This window comes from Tupaia chinensis, unplaced genomic scaffold (genome assembly GCF_000334495.1).
Source record: "Tupaia chinensis unplaced genomic scaffold, TupChi_1.0 Scaffold000104_1, whole genome shotgun sequence".
NCBI classification, from domain to species: Eukaryota; Metazoa; Chordata; class Mammalia; order Scandentia; family Tupaiidae; genus Tupaia; species Tupaia belangeri.
The window spans coordinates 1,611,551-1,620,686 of record NW_006159568.1 but is presented as its reverse complement, the minus strand read 5'-3'; the positions used below and the strand labels follow the sequence as shown (position 1 = coordinate 1,620,686).

At 47.6% G+C, this 9,136-nt stretch overlaps 1 long non-coding RNA gene across 1 annotated transcript; it reads right to left on the bottom strand.

Moving 5' to 3' along the window:
• Window positions 1-2,214: 2,214 nt before the first annotated feature.
• Window positions 2,215-8,167, bottom strand: LOC114006958 (uncharacterized). Its single transcript, XR_003548610.1, has 3 exons — window positions 8,122-8,167; window positions 3,076-3,248; window positions 2,215-2,412 (listed from the first exon to the last, which is right to left on the bottom strand). It is a non-coding gene; the product is annotated as an uncharacterized LOC114006958 (long non-coding RNA).
• Window positions 8,168-9,136: the final 969 nt, after the last annotated feature.

Genomic DNA, 9,136 nt, shown 5'->3' with positions numbered 1-9,136 from the left:
ACTCACTTTCACACTTATTCCTGGTAATTGGTCACCCCTGTCAAGAACAGGTGGGTCCTGATGCAGTAATTGGCAGGGGGCAGGGCTGGTCACCCAGGGCCTGGAAAGGTGTTAATTGCTCTTTCTCCCTCTCCCTTGGCACATTCCTATTAAGGAGAAAGCTCAAAGAGCATGGGATGTCCAGGAGAGGTCCCAGGTACAAAAGGACAAGGGTTCAGTGCTTTGCTCTGATATTACAAAGAGGTTACCCTTGAGCTGATGGACTGTCCCTAGGATCGTGCTAGGAAGTGACAGAGCTTGAACTCAGAAACCAGCTGGGAGACCCCAGAGTTCATGGCTTGACCACCACAGGGATCTGTTTTTTGTTGAGTGGAACCAACGGCAAGGTGGGCTCTGGCTCAGATGAGTCTTACAGCCTTTCTAGCCAAGCCCTGGCAAATCCCCAACCGAGGAACCGGAGCCAGGGTGAGGGGCGCAGTCCCTCTTGTCATGGAGTTCCCCTCAGGAAGCATTTGTGCAGGAGACTGTGCTGCTTAAATAGAGCTCCAGATCCAACACGTTTTATTCATTGGAAATTACCTACAGTCCCACATTTTATCAGCCTGATCCACAGAGTAATTGGAAACAGGTGGATTTTCCTCAACAATAGTCCTGAAGAGTAGAAATTACGGTCCCTCCGAGGTCATGTGGGCCTCTGTCTGTAGCTTGTGGAAATGTCTCTGGAGCCCAGCCGACAGAGGCCACCGAGCACAGGCAGTGTGTTCTGCAGAAGACACCAGCCTTGTCTGGGGCGGAGCAGTTGGCCTTGCCTCAGTCAACACAGGCATGCAGGAGCACACAAACACACATGAGCATGCAAACGCAGTGGCCCTAAGACCATGGCCACTGTGAGGAAAGGCTTAGAGATAAGACACTTCTTTACTTCTGGTATCAGGCTGTGCTGTCTACCCACTCACCCATGCCAGACTGCTAGGGATTGTCTAAGCCTTCTCCTGCCTTTAACCCCCCTCCCCATAGCTAATCAATCCCATGTCCTGAGTACCACCCAACTTCTCATCAGGGCTCTCAAAGCAGCCTTCTTGTTAGTGTGTCCTTCGATCTTGATTCATCCTGTCTTATCAACCCCTTACCTTGTAGCCAGAACTATTGTCATAAAATTCAAATCTGATTAGACTGCTTCCTTGTTTAAAATCCTTTTGTGGTTCCCCATCACCAAAGCATGACACCCAGCATGACTTCCCTGTCTCAGCTGCTTCTTTCTAGCCATGGTGTTCTCTGAACTCACTCACGACACTGTCTTGCACCTCCAGGCTTTCGCTCCTATTATTTCTGGAATGTCCTCCCTCTACCTCTCCCTTCACCAGAAGCCCAAGCCCAACTCATGATTTAAGGACCACTTCACTTCTGATGGCTTCAAGTCTTGCTGGAGAAAATGACTCCATAGTCTCATTTCAGCTTTGGGACTGTAAGAACAATGGCACTCCCCTCACATGTTCATATACTAATCCTGACACCTGTGACTGTGTTAGCTCCCATGGTAAAAGGGATTTTGCAGCTCTTGTGTTTAGGTTAGGAATATGATGATGTGGAGACATTACCCTTCTGTATTTGGCTGCTGTGGTTTGCATGTGTCCACCAAAATTGACCTGAGAGGGAAGGGGCCAAAGTAGTCCAACTGTGGCTCTGAGAAAATGAGACAAGATCCCAGGCCAGGTCTTTTTCGTCTGCCCCACCCAAGGACTTGGATACTATTACCAACACCCCCATTTTACAGATGAAGGAATTGAGGCACAGAGAAGCTGAGTCACTTGCTCATGGTAGGGTAGTAAGTGGCGCCGATTTGAACTGGTTGCACTCCAGAGTCTCTCCTTGTAATCTCTGCACTAAACTGACAGAAGGCACAAACGGGGCCCAGAGAAGGTTCAGAGGGTGATAGCTGAGCAGAAAGCGGGCTATGGCTACAGTTCAAATTGCAGCCCTCCAAACCCACACGGTGCGAAGCACCTGGGCTCAAATGGAAGCCTTGGGAGTTTGCCTTCTTCAATTAGGCCGTTTGCTTTTCTGAGTCCAGAGCATAATTTAACTAATGGTGCTGGTTTTCTGACACTATCGATCCGCCAAGATTAAATATGTTTGTCACAGTCAAGTGAACTAATCACTTTATTGTATTTCAAGTACTAATTTCATCAGATAGATGTCGTGGGTGGCCCGGGGGAGTTGCGGGGAGATGAGCGCGTGTGCAGATCGGGGCACAGGCGGAGCGGCAGCCAATCGATGGAGCCAACCGGCCTGGAGGTGGCTGGAACATCAGGCTTTCCGGAGGCCCGTGACTGTGCTGCTCAGACACGAGAAACCTGTGTGTTCTCCAGTCTCCTCCATCACTGCTCCAGGCCCTCTTGAAATTTCTCTTCTCTGGAGAGGCAATTTCTCAGGCATTATTGGAAAATGGTAGATGCTCCCAAATAGCTCTCCTAAATCACCCCTCAGCCACTCATCCCACAGCCACTCTGGCTCCGCTGGATGCAAATGCTGCTTCTCTGAGCCATTAGCCATTCCAGGAACCACCGATTCACGGCAAACCCTGGAAATGAACTCATCTGTCTTTCAGGTTTAGAAAGGCTTTGCCATTTCTGTTGCTCAGCATGTTGGACAAGGAGACCCAGGGCTTATTAAGTCACCCGCTGGCCTCAGTACATCTGAGCAAACCTCCCTCCTCATGAGAGAGTGTACATACACACACACACACACACACACACACATGCATGTACATAGCTATATATAAACATGCACTGTCACACATGCATGCATAGCACACAGGTGCACAGGTACATGAACACACACACGAATTGCATACATATACACTTGATATGTAAACATGCACATACGCACGCAGTGCATGCATGCTCATACATGATTTACATATACATACACACATTATGCATATAATCACACACAAAATTCAGAAGTTCCCAAGGGGGCAAGATGTTTTCTGAACACAGGGACTGTTTTGACAGAAGACGATTTGACTGTGTGACTGTGAAGACAAAACCAATTTTTCTAACTCTGGACACATACCTGCCAATAAATCTTCTCTCTCGTTTTGGCATAATCACACCAAACACAGGCCATTGGTTGTGGCCCCTGCCACTGGAGAAAGGTAGGTTATCTTCCTCTATCTTTAGGCTTCCAAGGCTTCACCTTTTCGTGATTAGACTGAGAGAGACCTGTTCTCAGGTAAACCTCAGGCACTGCAGAGTAAGGTGGAGGACTCCGATGAGAATATTCAATGGGCACCAGAGGAGTTCTTTCTAGAAGAAACCTTATGCTTCTGTATGGAAAAGTGCCCCTCGCCCACCCCCGGCCCCAGCTGCCCACAGAGTCCTTGAGGCTCTCCAGACCTGCTTAGCTGAGCTCTTCACTGAAGCACTGGGTTCGTTTATATGGGCCAGTTCCCCACATCCATACAACTTTCAAATCTCTATCCAGCAACTCTGGAAGCAGGTAGGGCTTTGCCATGTATCATGTCTATTTCATAGATGAGAAAACAAGCCAGCAAAGAGAAGAAATTGGCTAACGGTAGAGAGATCAGTAGTGAATTGGAGCTGGACTTTGGGCTTCCTGAGTCTGAGATTGGTTTTCCCACCCTTTCTGCCTCTTTGGTCAAACCCTACCCAAGCTTTCAGTGCTTAGTCATGCTCTCCTCATCACGCCCCCGGTCTTTGTTCAAACTTCTGCTCATTGCTAGATTTTCTGACCGCAGTTATGCCATGCACAGAAGTCCCCACATACTCTTCAATTTGGGCTGCTTTTTCCAGAGAACTTCAGGCCTGGTTTTAAGAACGGGGTGGCCTGCGTGGTACGGTTGAGTAGGCCAAGACCCACATACTTGCCAGGTAATTCCTTCTCTTTTCTTTATTTTTTTTCCAGGCTGGGCAATTTCTATTTTTAGAAGCATCTTTCTGTGACTTAGACTGTCTATAGCTTTCCTGGGGAGTTTGTTCAAGCTCCAGAAGACACATCCATATCCAGGAATCCTACTGGGTTAAACAAGACAGAAAATCTAGCAGCATCTCCCTAGGGAAACACTGAAAGTCGGAGGAACCACAAATAGATTTGCTGAACACTTCAAATCTTTGAGCATCATTAAAACCCAGAGAGCCGTGCGTTGAGTTTGTAACCTGGCCTTTAGTCTCTTTTTATGCTATGTAACTCCAGATGTTTTTCCTCCTGAAAAGATCTGTTTTTCTACACGATGGAGTATCCCATTTGCAAAAAAATATCCTGGTTCTCTCCCAGAGCCAGCAAAACATTGGCAGCATGCCAACCTCCGATACGTTTGTTAAAACCCAGACCTTAGAAATGTTCCACGCGTGGGTGTGGAGGCCTGATGGATTTGGAATCAGAAGGCCTGAGAAATTGCCTCTGTTCTGCCTTCAACTTGTCAAGTGAGTTGCCTGAGGCCCCACAGAGCACTGGGGCAGAGCTGAGGCAGAACACACGCCCTTTGAGCAACGAAGAATCAAATCAGACGAAGTCAACAAACACACTGAACGCAGGCTGGAAATAGGCAAAAGCATGCATGCAGTTTTCATGCCCAAAATATCTCCTGAACAAGACCCTGGGGGGAGAGTATATCCCCCTCCATTGTCTTTTTTCTCTGTGGGGACTTCTGAGAGCTGCCGCCTGTGAAATGCCCTCATTCCATAGGGAGGATCTGGAGGGACCAGCAGGGCCTTTGGGCAGACATACCTACATGAGCGTCTCAGGGCAGAATCGTCAGGACCTTTGTCAGATGACCCAAGTCCCTTTCTCTGGTGTCAGCCATGGGCTCCTCCCTGTCACATGTACCATTGACCACTTGCTACTACCAGGGTCTCTGTCCTCATTTGGCTCCTGAGACCTCATACTCCCCAGCAGTCCCCTCTCCCCAGCTGCTCCCTCTTTGCAGGTGCATGTTCCTCAGCCTGTTTCTTTCCATATCGATGTTCTCCAGAACCACTTTCTCTTGTGTCCTATCTTCTATTGCTCTATCCGCTCCCTGAATCGCTTCGTCCACTCACATGTCTTCTATCTCCCCAGGTATCTTGCGATGACTCTCCAGAGCTCCAGACTTATCCATCCGCCTGTCTACAGAACTTCTCCACTTACTGCCCCGCGGGGATTTTTCTCACATGAGTTCAGAAGCAGGCGGTGACTTGCATGGACTCAGCTGTGCACATGTGTCAGAGCTGAGGTCTGCGGTTCTCCTGGCCTTTCCTTTTGTGGTTGCACAGAGGCAGCTGTAGTGTCGGCCATATTGTCTGCATTCTAGACCGGAAGCAAGAAGACATGGAGAAGGGCAAGAAGGCCCCATTGGTCTAGAAGCCTCTTAAGAAGAGTCTTTCAGGAAGCTCCCTGTAAAGCTTTTTCCCTTCCATCTCCACGGATTTCTAGCTGCAGGAAGGGAGAGGGTCCTATCTGCATCTAGTTTCAGTGGGCATGCTGCCGTTTTATTGCAGAGACAATAAGGAACAAGAGAAGGCTTCTCCCTAGGCTTGCAGACCTCTTCCCTGCCTGCACTAGGCTTCTTCCACAACCCTCATCTGGACCCTGCCTCCTTGGTCCCTCTGAAGGATCCCTACACACAGCCGGGATGATGTTTCTAACATGAGACTGCGCCCTCGCCAGCGCCTTCCCTAAGAGTCTGCTGGATGTCCCAAATAAGACTCGCTGGCCTATAGGGTAAAGTTTTCTGCGTGGCATCCAAGACTCGGAAATTAGTATAATCTCAGGAACTGAAAGTTCTGTGTCCTTGCTGCAATGTTTCTGATGGCTTTCAGAAAAGTGCAGCCATCCTTAAGGGGAAAGGGTGGCTGATAACAGAGGATTTAAAAAACAAACACATTAGCTCTGGCCTGCCCAGATAATGAATAGAGGAGAAGGTTATCTATCTCACTGATTTATATTGCTACGATTTCTTCCACAGACGGAAGAGGGTGCATCTTCACATCTCCCGCCCTCCACATTTGCTGCGGCAAGGAAACCTCATTTTTCACCAACCAAGGGAATTACTGAACGGCAGTGGTTTTATTTGTTAAGGATTAAATTTGGCCATTTCTTCTATCAGAGCTGAGTCCCTGCTGTTATGCACAACTTCTCATCCAGAGAGACACCATGGAGAATAAATCAGGACCAGGGCATGGTGTGACAGCTGCAGTCTGGCAGGGCCCTGGGGTCTGGGGGCTAAGAGGGTCTCTCAGCAGGGAAGAACCACTGCCAGCTGGGAAGGAGGTGAGATTGAGACTTTGAAAAATGAGTAGAAAAAATTGCCACCTCATAAAACCCCGTGTCAGTGGGTGATTCATAAAACCATCCAGAGACTGAGAGCTAGCAGCCTTCAGATGGGTAGTCAGGGCCTCGAACCTGAGGGCTGCGGCTTGAGTTTGCAGGGTCTGTGAACCCAAGAAATTGTGTGTGAATTTTTCCTTGGGGTTCCAGTTCCTAGCTTTCGTCGACTCTTACAGGTTAAGAACCACTGTCTGGTCCTCTTATCACAAACAGGAACAAACTGTAGGGCCCATGGGAGAAAGAGGACCAGTCAGGTTCGCCTGGTGAGAAAGAGGTAGAAATGGAATTAGGAATTAGGAGGCTCAGGTTCCAAATGGCCCAGCCAGATCCTGGCTGTGTGACTTTGGGCTGGTCACCTGACTGCTCTGGGTCTTTCACTGCACATGCCATTGAGGAATTATCAAGGGGGTTTTAAAAAGGTATTAATGTACTTTGACACCCACTCAGGAGGTGACTAATTGATGCTGAGTAAATAGGAGAGAACTTCAAAATGTTTGGGGAAAAACAAACTTAAAGTATGAATTTATTTTCATGCAGAAAAAAGCAAAATCCACACATAGTTTTTTTTTCATAATATGCATTTCTTATGAACTTTTTGAAGACCCTTGTATTCTGTGAATCACTGAATAACTTTTTAAATTATTCTTTTCAACTATCTCTCACTCATTCAGCAAATATTTATTGAGTATCTCTTGTATACCACACACTGGAGGAACAAAGCAGGCACAGTGTGCCCCTGCAGAGCTGGGAGTTAAGTAGGAGATACAGTTAAGAAAATGAACCTGGTGCCAGTAGGTAGCATGGTGGCTGGGGTGCTGGACTCCCACATGGCCTACCGTGGTTCAAGTCCTGGGCCTGGTGGCTTGCTTTTTCACTTTCTCTTTTTCTCCCTCTCTTGTCAAATTAAAAAATAACCAAAAAATTCAATAAATAATTATTATTTCAAAGAAGAGAATAAACCATTGTTATTGCTGTAAAAGTGTTGCTGTAACTGTTGTACTGTAGTGCAATGAATGTCATAACGGGGTCAGCACAGGAACCTGTAAGAGCCATGGGTGGGGGCACCTAATCAGAGGTAGGGTGGGGTGAGGGAAAATCAGAAAAGGCTTCCCAGAGGAGGAAGGAGAAGCAGGAGATCTGAAGGAAAAACAGGAGTTAGCCAGCAAAGAGAGGGCTGGAACATCATCCAAAGAACAGTGCATATGAAAGCCCAGAGGTCAAAGAACACTTGGTGCATTTCTTCTCTCTTTCTCTCTCTCTTTTTCTCCATTGCCAGGTGCATAAGCACAAGCTCATCAGAAGAGAGAGAGAGAGAGACAGAGGAAGAGGGCGATTCCTCCCCCTCAGCGATGGTGCATGGTCATGCTGCAATCTCTTCTCCTTTTCTCTACATTGGGCTTTAAAGCACATATTGTTCACATGCCTAACATGCCCATCCTGGCACCAGGGCCAGCATTTGACCTGCAGTTGGCCGTGGGGAATCTGGCTCTCTTAACCATTGTGCTACAGGGTCAGCCCAGCTACGTTTATTTAGGGGAAATAAAAATGGACTTTTACTGTTTTTAGCTGCTGCAGGCAGCCAAGAAAAGCCACACTGAAATCAGCATCCCCTACTCAGCCAGCCCATCTGCCTCTTCATCTTTTGTCATTCGTTTATTCAATGTTGGCACCTTATACATGGCCGTCTCTTCCTCCCTGTTGTTCAGAAAAGTGTGGCCTCCATCTAGCTAACCTTAGAAAGTCTTCCAGCTCTTCCTCTTCGGAGGGGAGGAGCTGAATGGGTAAGTGACTTACCTCGGGTGATGCTGGGATTAGATCCCAGGCCGGGCAGTCTGGGTGAGCTCATGTTATCAGAAATAGACAATCGCTGTGCAGCTTGCTGGGCTGTCGCAGGCTGGCTGAGCTCCCTGGGTCGCCACCCTGCCAGGGACAGCCTGAGTGATCAGCCTGGAGATGATTAATTCCTGCCTGCCTCGGCCGGCCCTGAGTCTGCAGCCAAGTGCCGCTGTCATCTCTTTATTCTTCTGCCCTGCTGTTATTGAAAATCAATAAGCCGTCCAAGCCGAATGAAGTTCAGTGACTGGGACCGAGTCCATAAATCAAATAAAAACTAAATTATATTTTAAAAGGGAAATAGGAATAAGAGGGCTGCCCTGGGGTGGAGCTGGAGTCCCTGAGAGTTAGTTATTAAAGGGGCAAGGAGACTAGCGAGAAACTGGTACGGCCCGGCTGGGGAGAAGGACGTTAGGGCTGGAAGGCTTCCAGCAATGCCTTATCCAGTCCCCTCATTTCCAGGTCAGAAACCTGAAACTCAAAGGAGAGACTTTCTCCCCAATCACAGAGTGAGAGGCAGAGCTGGCTTCAGACCCAGAGCCCATTGATATTCTCCCTCTACAAACTGGCCTCAAGTCAATTAGAAACAAAAGCCAAATTGAAATGAACTTAAGGGGAAACCAAAAGAGAGGTTTGAAAATTTTATGTTGTCAAATCTTTTCCTTTAGTTTCTGTTTTTAATATTGTTCTTTAAAGTCCTAAGCAAAGCTGTCTGTCTGTAACCAAGGAGTCACCAGAATAGTTCCTAGAGTTCACATAATTGCATCCCCTCTTACCAAAATAGAAAGACCTCCTAATACACAGGACATTAAATAGGATTCTCAGAAGCATGTTGCCTTAGAAATATGGGTGGGCCCAAATTAACCCTAGACTGAAGTCTGCTCTGAAAACCCTGAAAGGATCCAAGTGATTTGTGCTCTAAAACAAAATCCAATGCTCTTCAAAGGAATGCATCAAAACCCAGTAGTCAACCATG